The 18,045-nt window shown below is 47.4% G+C and overlaps 1 protein-coding gene across 3 annotated transcripts in view; it reads right to left on the bottom strand.

The window, feature by feature from the left end:
• COBL (cordon-bleu WH2 repeat protein) overlaps positions 1 to 18,045 on the bottom strand; it is a 304,019-nt gene that overhangs the window by 272,737 nt on the left and 13,237 nt on the right. The window lies entirely within an intron of this gene.

Raw genomic sequence — 18,045 nt, 5'->3', positions numbered from 1 at the left:
GTCATTTCCCCCCCATAGGTCAGTCATCCTTAATTTTAAAGAAAGTTTCTGTGATCCTAATTTCCCTCTGGGACCTATGTGTACGTAACTAATAACAGACAAAGATGAACAGACAGACAACAGACAGATGGACGGGTGGATGGACTGCTGGACAGAGAGAAAGAACATCATTCCTGCCGCACTGCAGTCCCGGTGCAGTCACACGCAGATGACAAGGCCACTGTCCCAGGCGGCCTTGTACTCAGTGCAGACATGTTCTGCAAAAACTCCCAGCACAGAGCAGACAGGTAGCAAGCCATCATGAGAGGCTTCTGGATGGGCAGACAGACATCTCCCTTCTCCAACATGCCTTCTGCAGTCCTGGCCACACCCCAGAGCAGATCAGTTTCATGGTATTTACCGACCTCCTCTCTGCACTTACATGTGACCCACAAGTAAGCGCAGCCCCTGGGGACGCCTAAAGGACAGTCCTACCTCAGGACCCAAATCACAGTGGCCGGCCTGGTGCCAGTACCCCAAACACGAGCATGTAAATACCCATATCAGATGATAAATAAATTTAGAAGCTCCACATTCACAGAAACTCCCACGCACACGCACACCGAGCAAGCGGGGAGAACTTGATCCGGAGCTTAGCCGATCTGAGAACCAGCCCCAGGCAGGGCACTCCCATTTATGGACACCCGTCCCCTCCTGGGGCCCCACAGGAGACAACAGCGCTATATTTAGACGGGTCCGTGATTCCAGCCACTGCAGCCAGCAAGCACGGATCCACCTCTTCCGTGTGCTCCTCTTCCAAAAGTAAAGAGACAACAAAAATAACAAAACAATAGTGACAGCTATAATCTGCGGAGCTGGGGGCGGGGGATCCCTCCACATGGACTGTGTGCTCCTTGTAGATTTCAGCGTGGAGGAGAGAGGAGATTTCAGCAGCGGCCAGCCTGCTGCATGTGGCGCGCTGACTCTTCACGCACCGCCCTGCACCGCCCTGCGCCCACGCACAGGCGCCTGCGGGGACACTCCCCTCCCGAAGCCTGGGCCTGCGAGCAACAGACAGCTGTCCTCACTCTCAGGTTACCAGCAGGCCCGCCCTGCGAATCAGCCCAGCACCCTGAGGCTAATGATCATAGGGTTTCTCTTTTTAAAACCCCAATGATTTGCTGAGAAGTCACACAACAAATGTATGGCAAACGCATTTTACATTCCAAGAGAAATCATGAGGTTTTAATGTTTTAAAACTCATCTACTAAACCCAGGTCATTCTCAGCAGGGAAACCTTCCAGAAACTGCGTGGAAGAAACGAGGCCCTAACTATGAGAAAGGGAATAAAACGCGTGGCATTGCTGCGGATATTCCCATGGGTGCATCACACGTTTTTTGATAATTTTTTCCCTCTATGTTTTCAAATAAACTGCCTGAAATTTTCAACTCTATTTACTAGGCCCTGCAATTATTATTTTCATACGAGATGCTTTGATAGACGCCTTTCAAAACAATTTTAAGGGTTTTCTGATGACAACTTTGTTGAATCTGTTACAGTATTGCTTCCGTGTCACGTTTTGGTCTTTGGCTGTGAGGCATGTGGGATCTGAGTTCCCTGACCGGGGATCCAACCTGTACCCCCTGTATTGCAAGGTGAAGTCTTAACCACTGGACTGCCAGGGAAGTCCCAACATATGGCTTTTAATAAAGCCTTTCAGGCTTTATTTTTACAGCAGCTGTAAATTTGCAGCAAAATTCAGCAGACGGTACAGAGATATTCCAAATACCCCCTACCCCACACATGTACAGTTTCTCCCACTATTAACATCTCACAACAGAATGGTACCTTTGTTATAACTGGTGAACGTGCATTAACATCATCCTCACCGAGAAACCCTAGTCAAGGTTCACTCCTGGTGTCACAGACTATGGGTGCAGACAAGTGTATGATGATGTATCCACTGCCATAGCATTATACAGAGGAGTGACATTACCCTAAACATCCTTTGTGCTCTATCTATTTATCTCTCTGTTTTCCTCTCTGACTCCCTAATCAGGAAACCACTGGTCCTTTTCCTTTCTCCACAGTCTTCTCAAGAACATCACATACTTAGAATCATACAGTACACAGCCTTTACAGATGAACTCCTTCCACCTAGTAATGCATCTAAGTTTCTTCCATGTCTTTTCATGGCCTTGTAGTTCATTTCCTTTCAGCGCTGAATTAAATTACACTGACTGATATTCCAGGCACATACATCTTAAAAGAAAAAGAACATGGCTCCGAAGGAACAAACATACTATGCCCTATCTCTCCCACTCAGTGTAGCTATAAAGCCTGGTCAGCATGCTTGAAGCAGCGATTTGAGAACTCTGAGAAGTAAACTGTAACAGGTGGACTGGGGATGAAGACTGGAATTCACAATACCACCAAAAGGTTGCTAAGTTTATTGTTTTTGCCAGTCCTGGACACGATGCAGCATGAACTCTGCGGCGGGCAAAGGCACGGAAAGATTGCACTCCACGAAGAAACCTCTAGTGCTGGCTCCAAGAGCAGGGGAGGCACCCTAGTGCTCAGAGAGAATGGGGTGCCCACCTTTCTCAGGGAGAGCAGGGCTATGCTGACCCCTGCCCTCCTGAGCCCAGTCCCAAGCAGAGCTGGTGGCAGCAAGGCTGCGGGCCGTAGGGGCCCAGAGGACCCTGGAGCTCTAAGGGAGGAGACCCGTCCTCTCCCATCAGGGAAGCGGTGGTTTCCAGGAGGTGGAGTGAGCCCCACTGCTTTTTCTAATCTCTGTTCTTCTGCTGCTTTGCCCCAGTAGTGGGCAGTCTTGGGAAGTGCACCTTGGAGTCAGGTAAATACAGCCCCAGTTTGCTGGCTTGAGGACCAAAAGAGGAAGCTTCGAGAAGCAGACAGCCCTGGGGAGACTGTAGAAAAAAAGAGCTCAGGAAACTCCAAAAAGTCATCTGAAATCCTGGTGGCATCTCTGAACTGCACCATGTGGATCTGACCCTTACCAGCAACCAGAGGCTTTGAGAGCTGGACTAGGAGAGAGAATACCTGCTGGATCCCAGTCTGGCCAGGGCAGAACAAACGTGGGAAAGATCAGAAAGCACGGAAAAGGCTTTGTAAGCAGAACTGGTGCTGAAACAGTAGCTACAGAAAGCTTGGCAGAAATTTAAGCTGAACTCAGTTGAGTCAACTGCCTGATAAAACAAAAATATCAACATTCTCATAAGACAAAAACAAAACCCAGAATACCATAACATAATATTCAACAGGTCTATCCAGTTACTCATCTCAAGTCACATGGGGAAAGACACCATCAGATGCCACAAAAGACCATGGACTGGAACTGTGATTGAGACTTGAAACAAAGTAAGCCTCAGCAAAGAAACAGAAGCTATAAAGAAATACCCAAAGGAAATTTTAGATTTGAAAATATACTAACTGAAATTTAAAAATGCAGATTTACTGATTTTGAGTATGTCAGCATAAATTCTCCACTCTGAATAACATCAAGAGAAGTGGTTGACCAAAAAATGCACAGACTCAGGAACTGATTAGACAGCACCAAAAGGTCTCAAATGCATATCAACAGACTTCTAGGAGGAGAGGAAAAAGACAGTGTTCCAGAGGAATATTTATTAAGAAATAATGGCAGAAAACTCTCCCAATTTATTAAAAGACAGAAGCCTACATATTCAAGAAGTTCAGTGAACCCTATACAGGACAAATAGAAAGAAATTTACCCACAATGTTATCATTAAATTTACCCACAATGATGGTGTTCTCAACCTACTGAAAACTAAGGACAAGGACAAAATTACGAGAGCAACAAGAGAGACACATATTTCTTATATGAGAATAATCGGAATGCCTACAGAGACTATACTAACTAGAAGGAAGAGAGAAAAGGCAAATGAAGGCAAAGAGAATTCACTGCTGGCAGACCTGGTCTAAAATAATTGCTAAAGTAAGTTCTTCAGATTAAATGAAAACAAAATGAAGAGGAAACCTGAAACATGAGGGGTGGCAGAAATGATAAACATCTTGGCAAATGTAAGAGGCCATTCCTCTCTTCTTGAATTCTTTAAAATACAGGTATAGCACATAGCCATGGAGAATACCTACATTCCACATGAAATGATAAACTACTAATTCTAGGGAAACTGTGAAATGTTTACATATTTTAATCCATAGAAAACCCATACAATTAAACAAAAGGTAAACTTTAATACCACAGCAGAAAAATTAAAATTAAAATGAGACACTAAAATTTTCAAAAAACTCAAAAGAAGTCAGGAAGGGGGATACAGGAAAGCAAAGCAGACAAGAAAGAAAAAAAGACGAAATTATTGTCCTAAATTTTAAAAAATCATAAAAACTACAGATCATTTCTTTCATTTATACAAATGGTTTAATGGAATGTAATGCTTTGATATTATGATTTAATATGAATGGTCTAAACACTTCAACTAAAAGATGAATTATTCAAATATATACTACTTCAAGAAACTACTTTAAATATATGAATTAGTAAAGTAAAGTTATGGAGAAAATATACCATGCAAATGTTAAGCAAAATAAAGCTGGAATGGTTATGTCAACATCAAACATAAAATGTCAGATGAATTCAAGAAAATTACCAGGGATAAAAAAAGGACATTACATAATGCTAAAGAGAGCAATTCATCAAGAAGACATAATACTCCTAAACTTCAATGCACCAAACAAAGAATCTTTGAAATACGTGAGACAAAAACTGAAAAAAAAACTCATCAGAAAAATAGACGAAGCCACAGTTAAGTTTTGAGATAACAGCCCTCTCCTGGTGATCATTATAAATAATACACAATCAACAGGATATTGAAGAGCTGAATGACACCGTCAGCCAACCAGATCTAGCTGACATTTCTACAACTCCACCCAACTGTAGCAGAAAACATTTGTTGTCTAGTATACACAGACCATTCACCAAGATAAAACATCTCCTGAGTCACAAAGAATTGAAAGCATATAAAGTATGTTCTGGGCCTCCCTGGTGGCTCAGATGACAAGCATTCACTTATAGTGCAGGAGACCTGGGCTCCAGCCTGGAGAAGATCCCCTGGAGAAGGGAATGGCAGCCCACTCCAGTATTCTTGCCTGGAGAAGCCCAAGGACAGAGGAGCCTGGTGGACTACAGTCCAGGGGGTCACAAAGAATCAGACACAACTGAAGTTCTCTAACCATACTGGAATCTGACTCGAAATCAGTAACAGGAAGAATAACTGTAACAAGTCTAAGCACTTGTAAGCTGCCAGTGTTATAAATAATATACTTCTAAGTAAACCATGGGATAAAAAAGGAAGTTTCAAGGACTTGAACATAAGCGAATAAAGAAATAAATTAAAATTGATGGATTGATAAAAAGAGCTCAGAAAGAAATGTATAGTACCAAATGCTTACTTTAGAAAAGAAATATCTGAATAATCTGAGTTTCACTTAATTAAATTTAACAAGAAAAATTAATTAAATTATGTAGAAGGAAGACAATAATAAAGAGAAGAGAAAGAAAAAACCAAGAGACAACAACAACAAAATTTAGCTATTTGTCAATAAATAAATTTATAAACCAAATAAAATTGATAAATGTAAGACAAGAATGACAGAAAAGAGAGAAGATACCAGTTAGTAATATGAAGAATTAAAAGGAAGACATTTCTACAGAAACATTGGAAGAATAGGAAGGGGATGCTCTGCACAGATCCATGCACATAATTAAACAACTTACATGAAATGGACAAGTTTCCCAAAACCACAAGCTACCAAAACCTCACTGAAGATAAAATAGATAATCCAAATATACCTATTCAATAACTGAATTTGTAGTTAAGAACTTATAAAAGGAATTTCAGGCCAATATTGTTTCACTGGCAAATTCTACTCAACATTTAAGGAAAAAAAAATTATACTGATTCTACCAAATCTTTTCCAAAAAATGGAAAAGGAGGAAACACATATCAAATTATTATATGAGGCCAATATTACACTATTGCCAAACCAGATAGATGCATCACAAGAAAACTAAATATCAATACCTCATGAACTAAATATAAATGCTCATGAACATAGATGCAAAAACCCTCAAGAAATATTAGCAAACAGAATCAGTGATATATGAGAAGGATAGTATACCACAACAAAGTTGGTTTTATCTCAGGAAGGCAAAGCTGGTTCAATATTTTAAAAATCAAACAAGGTAATTCACCATGTTAACCATCTGCGGAAGAAGAATCATATGAACATATCGATTAAAACAAAGAAAAGTGACTGGCCCTGTTGAACGCCAAGAATTGTCAGCAGGAGTAAAGAGAGCTTCCTCTGCAAAAAGCCTCCAGTCCTATCACACTAAAGGATCCTGAATGTACTCTCCCTAAAATCAGAAGCAACACAAGGTGGTAGACTCTCCGTGCTCCTCTTCAATCTGAAACCAGAAGTCTACACTGTAGAGTAAGAGGAGAGAAAATAAAAGGCATAAAGATTGGACCAAAAGGAATGAAAACATACATATTTTCTAAGCATATATAGTAAATCCCAAAGAATCTGCAAAAAATCAAACCAAAAACCTTTACAATTAGTAAATGAGTTCAGCAAAGTCACAAGGTCAACACACAAATCAATTCTGTTTCTACACAGTAATGAAACCTGGAAACTGAAATTTTAAATTCCACTTACGAAGGCTCCAAAAATGTAAGATACTTAAACATTTGAGCCAACATGGATCTATATACTGAAAATAACAAGAAAGTCACCAAAGTAATTTAAGAAGACCCAGATAAATGAAATGCTGTATCATGTCCATGGAACAGAAGACTGAGATTGACTTATGGTTTAAATAACATTTCAGGCATTTTGTAGATATAGATAAGCTGATCCCCTCACGGTTCACACAAATGCACAGCCTGGGAGAGAAATGAAGCAGAGAGCATCTGCAGGATCAATAGAGGCGCCGCCAGGCATGTCCGCTGCGCCTGTATCTACAGAATACTAATAATAATGCCTGAAATGTTAAAACCATAAGTCAATCTTTTCCCTTTTCTGGGAAAAGGCGACGATGTGGGATATGCTTACAGTAAAACACATTCCTTGTTTATCTGAAACTCACATGACGGGCATCCTGTATTTGATTTGGTAACCTTAGATTGTGGGGGGTGGGGGGGTCTCAGTGCACCTGGGTCTCAGCGTCCTCTGACCACCCAAGCAGGGGGTATGAGGTGCAGGGCCAGCCCAAGGAGACGCCTTCGCGGGTCCTTTCTCACCATCAGCTGACACAGGTGGGCGCTAAAGGCAGCGTCCCCACCAGGTGCAGAGCTCAAGGCTCCAAGGTCTCTTCACTCACACCCCTACCCCAAGTGAAACCTGCTGTTTAGCATCTTGCTCCAAAAACACGGCTCCAGATTCCAGATGTTGCTTTGTCCCGCTCCCCCGCCCCCAGAGCTCCTGGTCAGATGCCCCAGCCTGAGGCTGGCATCTGCCTTGTCAGGGTGCGTGACTCTGAACAAGTCTCTGCCTCTCCCAGAGCCACATGTAACCAAGGCTAATAGGACCCAACTGGCCCTCCCAATGGGACTCTGGACAATGGAACCTCAGCACGGGCTGAAGCCATTGGCGAAGGGCCTTTCAATACCACTGCTCTCATCTCCACTGTTGACAAGCCACAGCAGCTTACTCCTCCTCATTCTGCCCCTGCACCTGCTCACCAGTCCACCCATCTGTACCCGACATCTAAACGCCTCTCTCTCCATCCTACCCACAGCTTGTCCATGGGCTCCAAACACTTCCTCCTCTACCTGGGCCTCCGAGGCAGCTCCTATCTCAACCCCCGCCCCAGCTCCAGCCTTGCCCTCCCCACAGCCCCAGGGCTCTTTGCTGAGACAGCTGATGCGTTTCCTTCCCTCCTCCACATCCTTCAGATGGACAGGCTCCAAAGGGGAGCATGAAGGCGCCTCTCATGCTGGTCTGGCCCAGCAGCCTTCCTCCCTGGATGTGCAGCTCTCTCCTCCTTCCAGAAATAGTCTGTGCTCTTGGACACCTCTGTGATCGTTCCTGCCGTCCTGCCTCCTCATGTGGAAGGGCTGATCACCCGCTTCCTACCCTCGGCCTCCCAGGCGCACAGATGCAGGCTTCCCCAGCTCCACAGGGCGTGCTCAGGACATGATACCCACAATGTGGTACCCACAGGTCCATGGCGGGCCCCTCTCTCTGCCAGCCACTGACAGCCACTTGCACACAGTAGGTGTGCTGACATCCTGTGCTAGATAGAAGTGAGCTTTCCAGCAAGCCATGGAAGGTAGGTGGGCAGCAATGACCAGAACCAAGCCTGGGAGTAATTAATGACCTGTCAGTGCCAGGAAAGATGATGTGGCCTCTATGGAAGAGAGCTTGTCCTACTTTCAACAATGAGAACCATGGACATCAGCACTTCCCTTTCTGCCCAACTCGTCAGAAACACAAGGACGCAGCAGACGCCCCCTCCCTGCACGGAGACTTGCCCTCACCGCTGGCACTCCCCCGCCCTCTGCGTTCCCCGGCCTGGTTTTCTCTTCACATTGGTGTTAACCTTCCTGATACAGGCCCTAGACCAAGGCCTCAGGGAGGCAGAAGAAACACAGAGGAAGCGCACGTGGCAGGCCAGGGAGACGGCGGGAGCCTCTGCAGAAAGCGCATGGACGTGATCATCCTGTGAGCAGTCAGACCTGGGCCTGGCCACACTTTCAAGCCAGATTGAAGGGCAGTACTTGTGCCAGGCCGACTCCTGCCCCTGAGCCAACCTGACGGGACTGCACGTGGCATCGAGGAGCTGCGCTGGGATCAGCCAGGCCAATGCTCCGAGTCACCAGGACACCGAAGGCCACCAGCACCAGCACGGCTCAGTGACCTTCCCTGGTTGTTAATCGACGGGGAACATGGGTTCTGAAGCCACAGGAGAAGCAGGGGGATGGATGGCCAGGGCCCTTCCCGGACGGCAGCGGTTCCGTGAGACCTGAAGGGCCCAGCGCGGGCCGTCAGCTGGAGAAACTACCGCGCAACACAGAAGGACCCGTGCTCGGCCTCTCTGGCCTGTCTCAGTCCAGTAGCTGGCGCACCCCGAATCCGGGAAGGGTGGGCGTCGCCTTTTCTAAAACTCTGAGGTGACGGGGCAGAGGTCATAGCCCTGGGTGCCCAGCCATCCTCATTACTTCCCCCGTCTCTCAGACTCAATGATTAAAATGATAACAGCAAACACTACGTCACTCTTCCCCAAAGATGCCTGGCGGCCTCTGTGCAGCCGCTCTGCACCCCTCTGTCCCGTGAACACCCGGCCTCATTCTGTGCTGGCCTCTGCCCAGGTCAGGGTCCCTCCCCTGCACAGGGGGCACACAGCACACACCCTGTGATCACAGCTGCGAGCTGGACCCTGACACACAGGGAGCTGGAGGGACCAGAAGAGGACACAGTGGGAAAGGGACCAGAGGGATGAGCAAGAAGGGACGCAGCTGCAGCTGAACCCCGTGTCTGATGCGTTGATACCTACAACGAGTAGATTCAGCCTAAGAATGACTTTTGTAACGGTTCCAAGTTACCTGAAGACAATCTGGGCAGCTGAAGCAAGGACAGGAGACTCAGTGCTATTAGGGAATTACTGTTAGTTTTGTTAGGCAGGATGATGAGATGACGGCCCTGAGCAGATGAGTGGCTATGAGTCAGATGGAAGAACAGCGAAGGGGCTTTCCCCATAAAATGATCAAGCCAGATAATAAAAAAGCTTAAAACCTTTAAAACAAGATAATAGGCACAAGCGGGCACACAGGGACCCCCCGCGTGGTGTCTCCTACCTCTGTGTGTGTTCAAAATCTGCCGTCGTATTTTTTTTAAAGGAGAAATACTTCGTTTCTGCCATTTCAAGTCATCCACTGATTGGAATTAGCTGAATCTTCAAATCGACAGCTGTTTATTACTAAATATAGGGCAGTCCCCTGAAAAGTGATCTATTCCAAAATTACCTTTTTCTGTTTTTTAAGGTGAGTACTATTTATAAAAGAATGATAATCATGTGAAAAAAAAATGCTGAATCAGAAGCTGGGAAAGTACTGTCCAGCGACTTCCACGCGTCGTGTGGTCAGGCCAGCTAGCTGAGCTCCCTGCAAGGCCCCCGGTGAAGAGGACTCGGATCCCACAGAAACGCCTGGTCCTCCAGGCCTGGGTGTATGCACAGGCACTCCTGCAGCTGAGGCCGCTGCTCCTGGCTGGCCTGATTCCTCTGCCCTCTGAGTTAAGCCAACTACCAAAGAAGTAGTTACCAAACACACTTGATGCCCCCCATGAAAAATTTACATTTAAAATTCAATCAACTTCGCATACACGAGACTGGTGAAAAGATGAAGATGGAGATGGACCCAGCAGTGTAATTCTCCTCCACTGCTGGTGGAAGGCAAGACAGTACAGCAGCGTGGAGAACCACTGTGAGCTTCTTAAATGGTAACCACGTGCCTACCGTGCCAGCCAGCCAAGCAGCCCAGTAGCTGCTCAAGAGGAAGACAACCCATGTCCACACCGAGACCACAAATGAAGGCTCACAGCAGCTTTATCCGTAGTGGCCAAAACCTGGAAACAAGCCAGATGTCCATCAACAGGAGAATGGACGCACAAATCATTGTAAGTCAATACACGTGGCTGGATGGCATCACTGACTCGATGGACGTGAGTCTGAGTGAACTCCGGGAGCTGGTGATGGACAGGGAGGCCTGGCGTGCTGCGATTCATGGGGTCGCAAAGAGTCGGACACGACTGAGCGACTGAACTGAACTGAACTGAAATACATGTAATGAATGCTCCTATCAACAAAGAGGAACAAATCACAGGAACACCACAACAAACATGAAAATCAAAACCACTATACTGAGTGAAAGAGAAACAAGAATATGTGAGAAGTGGTGCTTCTCTCAGTGCCACTTAGAGAAGATACTGGAAAATGCAAACTCACCTACAGTGGCAGGAAGCGGAGCAGGAACGGGTCGTGGCAGAGGTGTGTGGCCAAGAGACACGAGGGAACTTCTGGAAGTGAGGGAAAACGCCTGCACCTTGACTATGTTGATGGCTTCTGGGATGTAAACATACATCAGAATTCATCAAACCAAATGCTTTAATTACATGCAACTGATGGCACATAAACATAACTCAACCAGTAATTACAAAATTCGGTACATTTTCTCAATCACAAAGAGGAAGAAAGAATCAATTCTTAAAAAAGAACCTTGTCTTCAACATACTGAGAAGAACAGTGTGAGGGAGATAATTCTTAACCAAGGCCCAGCAGGATCACAGGCTTCTGCACTGGGCACTCCCCACTGAGCTCAGGGTCTGAGGTCAGGATAGAGTTCTAGGATATAGAACACAGCTCTTCCTCCCGGAGCAGCTTACCTACACTTCTTCCATCAGGACCAACCTTAGTCCTAACTTCGTCCAGTTTAAGGTTTGCTATTTTTCTGTATCTGACCTCACTAGTCCAGGATATATGCATAGTTTTATATTGCCTACCGACCTAACATTGTCCTTGCATGTGGTCTGTGCTCAATTTCTATAGAATTAAGTTTCGCCTGTATGACTTCTTCAATTAAAGCTATCAAAATTGTTTCTTTAAAAAAGCACTCCTCAAGTAAACGAGACGAGAGGAGCATCTGGTGAGCGGCCACCCTCGCGGGCTGCGCCGACACAGGCCTGCTCTGTTACTGCAGCGCGGCTGGGGGCTTCCGGGGGAGGACAGGTCCCACCCAGCAGGCATGACATCCTGGGGGCAAGGCGCCTGCACATCCCGGGGGTCCTGAGGTCACACTCCTCGGCAGCTGCCACGGGCCACTTGCTTCCTGCAGGGCCACAGAGACGATGTGGCCAAGGACTGCCACCCAGAGAATCTGCAGTTCAAACTGGTGTCCTCGACTTTCTTGTTGATGCTGAAAAGTGTCTAGTCCCGACAGCCTCCCAGATGTCTGCACTTCTCCACTTCTTTGTATCCTCCTTTTTGATCATTAGAAACAGAAATCTCCCCATTGAATATATCTCTGGGTGTCTATTTACGTGAGCTAATCTTGGTGTGATATTTACAGCTCCCCGCGCTTGGCTACTGCTACTGTGTCTGGAAGGAGTGTTATATTTAAGAACTGCTTGGGCACAACCATTTTCTGAGAAGGCCTTTCATAAAAATAAACCTGCCTGATCTTCGCCCCACCCTACAAGCAGGACTGACTGCTCCTTCTCCACTGGGTGCTCCGGCCACAGCGTGTCCACTGTCCCTGTCAACATGCATCACCACGACTCATCTGGAGATCAGGCCTTCCTTCTCCACGGTGGCATCTCCAGGGCAGGGACAAGCTGTCCATGCCCGAGAGGCCAGATCGCGGGTGCATTTTAACGAATTCTTACTCTTAGAAAATCATAGTTGATTAAATGAATACATTTTTAGGGTCCTATGTCAGTAAAAATGAACCATTTCATTTTTAAAACACCTATTATAGGGAGGGAAATAAAACCCAAACTTAAGACAGAGGAGGAGAATGGGGAGAAAAACACCATCCTCAATAGTAAAGATGCGAATTTGAATCTAAGGAATCATTTCAATGAGTGCAGACACTTGCATCTTCCCAGACATGGAAAAGAACTAAATCATTAACTTCAGATGTCAGGCTTTTGTGATTATAAGTCATCTTTTGATATCTGACTACATGTTTTTTCCCAGCAAAAGATCCTATATATTCTGGCTCCTCTTTGGAGCAGTTCCTCAGAGCTGCCTGAGAGGCTGTCTCCTGGCCTATGGTCCTCCATAAGATCCTCGAATAAAACTTAACTCACAATTTTTAGGTTGTACATTTCTCTTCAGTCAACAAGAGTTAGTCCTAAGATGCTGGAAGATGTTTGATTAAAAAGACTTTTGATGAAAAAATTAAAAATGAAGCTTGAGTTTGTTTTCAGCTTTGTACTAAAGAATCATTTGACGCAAGTTAAATATTTTATGTCTTTTTTGATCAACAATTTATTTTTCAGACAAGTAATTCTGTAGGAAAACAGCTAGATGAATCACCCCACAGATATTTCAGAGCTTTCTGGTTTCATACTAGATGCTTGCAAAGGCTTTATAGCCATTTCCATGTTGCAATGTTGCCAGTGACTCAACAGCTAGAGGCTAAGTATAGCAGGAGTGCTTGCCTGCAATCTGGCTTTTTCCAAGGCCGTTTGGTTAAACCGTGTGCATTATATTAAAACATACACAGAAAGGCCTCTGAAGAGGAAATCTTCTAACAGAGAACAACTGGGCCCTATGTATGCAGTTCTTTCAGACTAAACACATCTTTACTTCCTTGAGAGCTTGAAACAGTATGTTTCTTTCCATGATTCACTTAAGGACCGGATGGGAGGATGCACGGTGGAATGGATGAATGGATGGATAATCTTTATGAAGGACTGGACACGTCAGCCACCTGGGAGCTCCTTCAAAGCTTATACATTCAGCCAGAAGCCTGGCTGCCGGGGATGGACCAAGTTGCCAGTTAAGAAATTCCTATATTCTGAAGAACTTTGGCAAACCCCTAGCCTCAACTCTTGAGGTGAGACAGGAAAAAGGTAAATCAGTGAGGATTATAGAAATTCAGATTTTGCCTGTCTTCTCCTGTCTCTCTTCATAAGGTCATGAGTTCCCAACTGGCGGCAGGAGGAATAACCCCCCAACCGCCATGGGCCCCTGTTCCACGGGGACTGGCCATCAGCATCCCTGGAGGCTCTCAGAGCCAGTGGGCGGGTTCCAACGAGGACCAGCACGCGGGCCTGGGTGCGGCGGATGGTGGGGTGAGGTGGTGGGGTGGGGCAGCAGGAGGCGGGGTCAGCAGGACAGCAGGAGGCAGCAGCCCTGTCCTGAGAATGCTGGAACACAGCCACAGCTGAAAGTGTCTGGGCAGCGGGCTCTCCATTGCTTCGCGGCCAGAGGTCTGGGGTCCATAACCCTGAGCTGCGGGGTTAGCGTCTGTGGGAGTCAGCGGCCCATTCCTGAAGTGGTGGCAGTATGGCACCCAGGGACAGACCTACTGAGGGGCATACACGGCACAAAGCATAGGAAGCCTGGAGGCACCCCACACCAGACCCACGCAGCAGAGCCACTGGTCTGCGCCAGGTCTGGTGAGGCCATTGTGTAACGTCTCAGTGACATCAGACTGCAAGGAGAGCTCCTGGACACCATCTCAGCTGCACCCTCATCTCACTGCAGGCAGCTCCATGGACCACACTCTGAACACAATGGCCTCAGGCCTGCTGCAAACACAGGCCGTCTACCTCTAGCCTAGACCCGGCTTGCTGGACTTGCTTCTTTCTTCACCATCACAGGTGTTAAGGTTTGCCTTCCAGTCTCAGAACTGTGGCTGCTGAGCACAGACACCGGCATCTGGGGGGGTGGGGAGGGGGTGGCGGGGGAGGGGGGTGGGGCGGGAGGGGGGGGCGGGTCCCAACAGCGGGTCCTGATGCTGAGTGAGACAGAGCAGCCTGAGCCAAGTGGGGCTGGGCCCGCATCCTGCATCCTGTTACCACGGCCTGTGTGATACGGGATGCTGCAGGGCCACTGCCTCACGGAGAAAGCGGGTGCTTGCCTTCTCCTGGGAGGCCCTGGAAACGAAAGGAAAGCCAGCAGCACAGCCTATGGAGGTCCAGCTCCAGCCCACTCCGGTCAAGGCTCCCTGCCTCTGGTAGCATCTGCATCTTCTCAGGGGCCTGACTGAGCCCCCACCACTCACACCTCCTGGAAAACTTGCCCGTCTCTTCTCCTTACACCTAGAACTTTCTTCAGGGCCCCCAGCAACCTTCCCACAAATACATGAAGTCTGCACTGCAGCACACCCTGTGATCCTGGGTTCAGATGTGGGTTAGCCTCATCACCTTGCTGAATCCAAGTTCACCTGGCTAATCCTGCGTGCACCATGTCACTCAACTGACCCTAGGTAAACCGTGCCACCGGCTGGCCACCCTCCCTAACCTCTTTGTGTCCCACTTTGCTCATTAAAACTGGGAGACAGAGTGGCCCCTGTCCAGGCTGTTGCAAGGATGAAATGAGGTTACACACAGCAGCCCTGCACACAGTGCCTGGTAGGTGCCCCACACTGTCCGAATCCTCCCAGAGCTCTCGTCGCTCTCCCCTTGAGCCCCCCACCCTCCTGCCCCAATGGGAGCATCTAACAAACAGAGGCTGAGTCACCCTCCACCCACGTGCTTAGGGGACCATTGTGGGTGGCCCACCGCTAAGAAGGGGCCAGACCTGGCCTCGCCTCCAGCATGATAAACGAGGGGGGGGGGTCACAAAATAAAGCAAGGATGCCATGGCTTCCAGCTGGCACCTTGGATGAGAAGTTCTACTCTGACAGTTGATGGCTAACACCAAACAGGAAGACCGTTTCTTTCATCCTGATGAGCTCCAGTCCTGGCGATGACTGTGCTTTCAAAGGCAGGAGCCTAGCTGTGCTCCTTTTCACTCCCTGGTCATGAACTGCCACCACTGTCTCTACTACTATTTTAAAAGGAGATCTGACACAGGCCCGGGAGCGCGGCTGTCACCGCGGGCACAGACAGCTGCGGGCACCGTGGTGACTCACCCTCTGGCATGCGCCAGGCCACTGGCTCAGTGATCGCAACGCAGTGCTGAGACGGTGACAACAGTACACCACCCAGAGGGCTGCACGCTTCGAAATGAGCTGCTGTTTCCACCGCTGGGATGAAAGCCTGGACTTCACAAACCACAGCCTTTCTCGAGCCCCGTCACAGACTGAGCACAGTGGTCCATCATTTCAGGGTTAGGCTCTGCATTCGCTTTCAGGGAGCAGAGAGCTAAAAACGTCTGTCCTTTTAAAGAATCTGGGGACAGGACACACCGCTGAACATGGGCTGAAAAGCCCATTATTAAAACCCAGTAATGAGGCCACGGTGCACATCTGCTTTTGTGTACACAGCGAGGCCCGGGTGGGCGGAGAGAGGTGGGGCAGCCCGCCCCTGGAATGGAAGAGCAGCAGATACAGAGGCAGGTTCACACTCCTGATCACTATTTCTTTCCTATAGCAAGAAACAGTCAAGAGGGAGCTTGTCAGAGCAACAAACATTGTTGAACACCTATTATCTCAAGCTAATGAGCTTGGGGTGAGGGGTTGACTAATCTCAGATGTTTTCTATGACAAACATAGACAGAGACATCAAAATTTAGATTGTATACAGATCCGACTCTAGCAGGGAGTCCTTCTGTTTGGATCAGCAAACAGTCCTCCTTCCCCGATACATTTTACAGTGGATCTACAGACTTTGTCAGTATTTAGGGCTTCCCTGGCAGCCCAGATGGTGAAGGATCTGCCTGCAGTGCAGGAGACCCAGGTTCAACTCCTGGGTCAGGAAGCTCCCTTGGAGGAGGAAATGGCGACCCACTCCAGTACTCTTGCCAGGAGAATCCCATGGACAGAGGAGTCTGGCCAGTGCAGCCCATGGGATCGCAAAGAGCTGGACGTGACTGAGCGACTAACAGTTTCACACTTTCACTTTCATTATTTTATCTAATTGCCAAACACACATTTTCAGGAAATCATCTCGTGGTGTTATTTCTCAGCAAAGATTCTACACAGTAGCTGATCAAACACACATGAACCATCACAACCTGGATTCCACGGTGAGCCTAGATTATTTACTTTATAGTCTCTTTAATGAGGAAAGGACATCATGCAATACTGTTGGACACAGCCCAGGTTTGGAGGAAAGCCCTCTTCCAAAATCCCCACTGGTCCAAGTCAGGAGACTGTGATCTAAGCACAGCCTGCTATGCCATCTCCATCTCAGTCAAGAGGAGACCAAGGATGGAGGGGTGCCGAGGTCTAAGTGGCACCCAAGAGGTGCACCTGGAGACTGAGTGATCCCACCTGCCACTCCTTACACCCATACCCTCAGCACAGCAGGGACTAGAGAGCAGCAAAACGACTTGCTCCTCTCACAAAATCCCCAGCCCTCCACCACGGGACCTCCTGCGGAGCAAGGAGCAATCACTCCTGCAGGGTGGTAAGAGAAAAGGGACACGAGTGAAACCCAGGAGAAGGCTTCTGCTCTCAATGACACGTCACTTCTGCACATAGGAAATAAATGAAAATGTGTTTCAATGGCAATGCCTATTCAGCATTATAAAAACACTCCCTACCTGATGTACTTATACCCCATGCTGGAGAAGGTGTGGAGAGAAAGGGACCCTCCTACACTGGTGGTGGGAATGCAGATCGGTGCAGAACAGCACTATGGAGAAGAGCATGGAGGTTTTTCAGAAAACTAAAACAGAGCTACCATGTGATCCAGCAAGCCCTCTCCTGGGCATTTATCCGGAGAAAACTAATTTGAAGACATACACACACCCCGATGTTCACAGCAGCACTATTCACAACAGAAGAGACACAGAAGCAAGCTAAACTCAAGTGTCCATCAACAGACGGTGGGTAAAGAAGGCGCGGGACGCATATACAGTGGGATATTGTGTGTGCGTGTGCACTCGGTTGTGGGCGATGCTTTGCAACCCCGTCGACTGCAGCCCACCAGGCTCCTCTGTCCACGGGATTTCCCAGGCAAGAGTACTGGAGTGGGGTGCCACTTCCTTCTCCAGGGGATCTTCCCAGCTGAGGGACTGAACCCATATCTCCTACACTGAGGGCAGATTCTTCACTGCTGAGCTACTGGGGAAGCATGCAATGGAATATTACTCTGCCATAGAAAGAATGAAACCATGCTATCTGCAGAAACGAATGGACTGAGAGACGATCACACTAAGTCAGTCAGTCAGAGAAAGACAAACATCATATGATATCACTTACATGTGGAATCTAATAAAAAGATAAAAAGGAATTCCTTGCAAAATGGAAACAGACCAACAGACATAGAAAGAAAATGTGGTTATCAAAGGGGAAGGGGTTTGAGGGGTTAATTAGGAGTCTGAGACTGATGTGTACACACTGCTATGTATGAAATAGACAAGCAAGAGAGACCTACTTTATAGC

The sequence above is a fragment of the Ovis canadensis genome, chromosome 4, assembly GCF_042477335.2.
Source record: "Ovis canadensis isolate MfBH-ARS-UI-01 breed Bighorn chromosome 4, ARS-UI_OviCan_v2, whole genome shotgun sequence".
Classification (NCBI taxonomy): Eukaryota; Metazoa; Chordata; class Mammalia; order Artiodactyla; family Bovidae; genus Ovis; species Ovis canadensis.
This window is presented reverse-complemented; position numbering and strand designations above follow the sequence as displayed.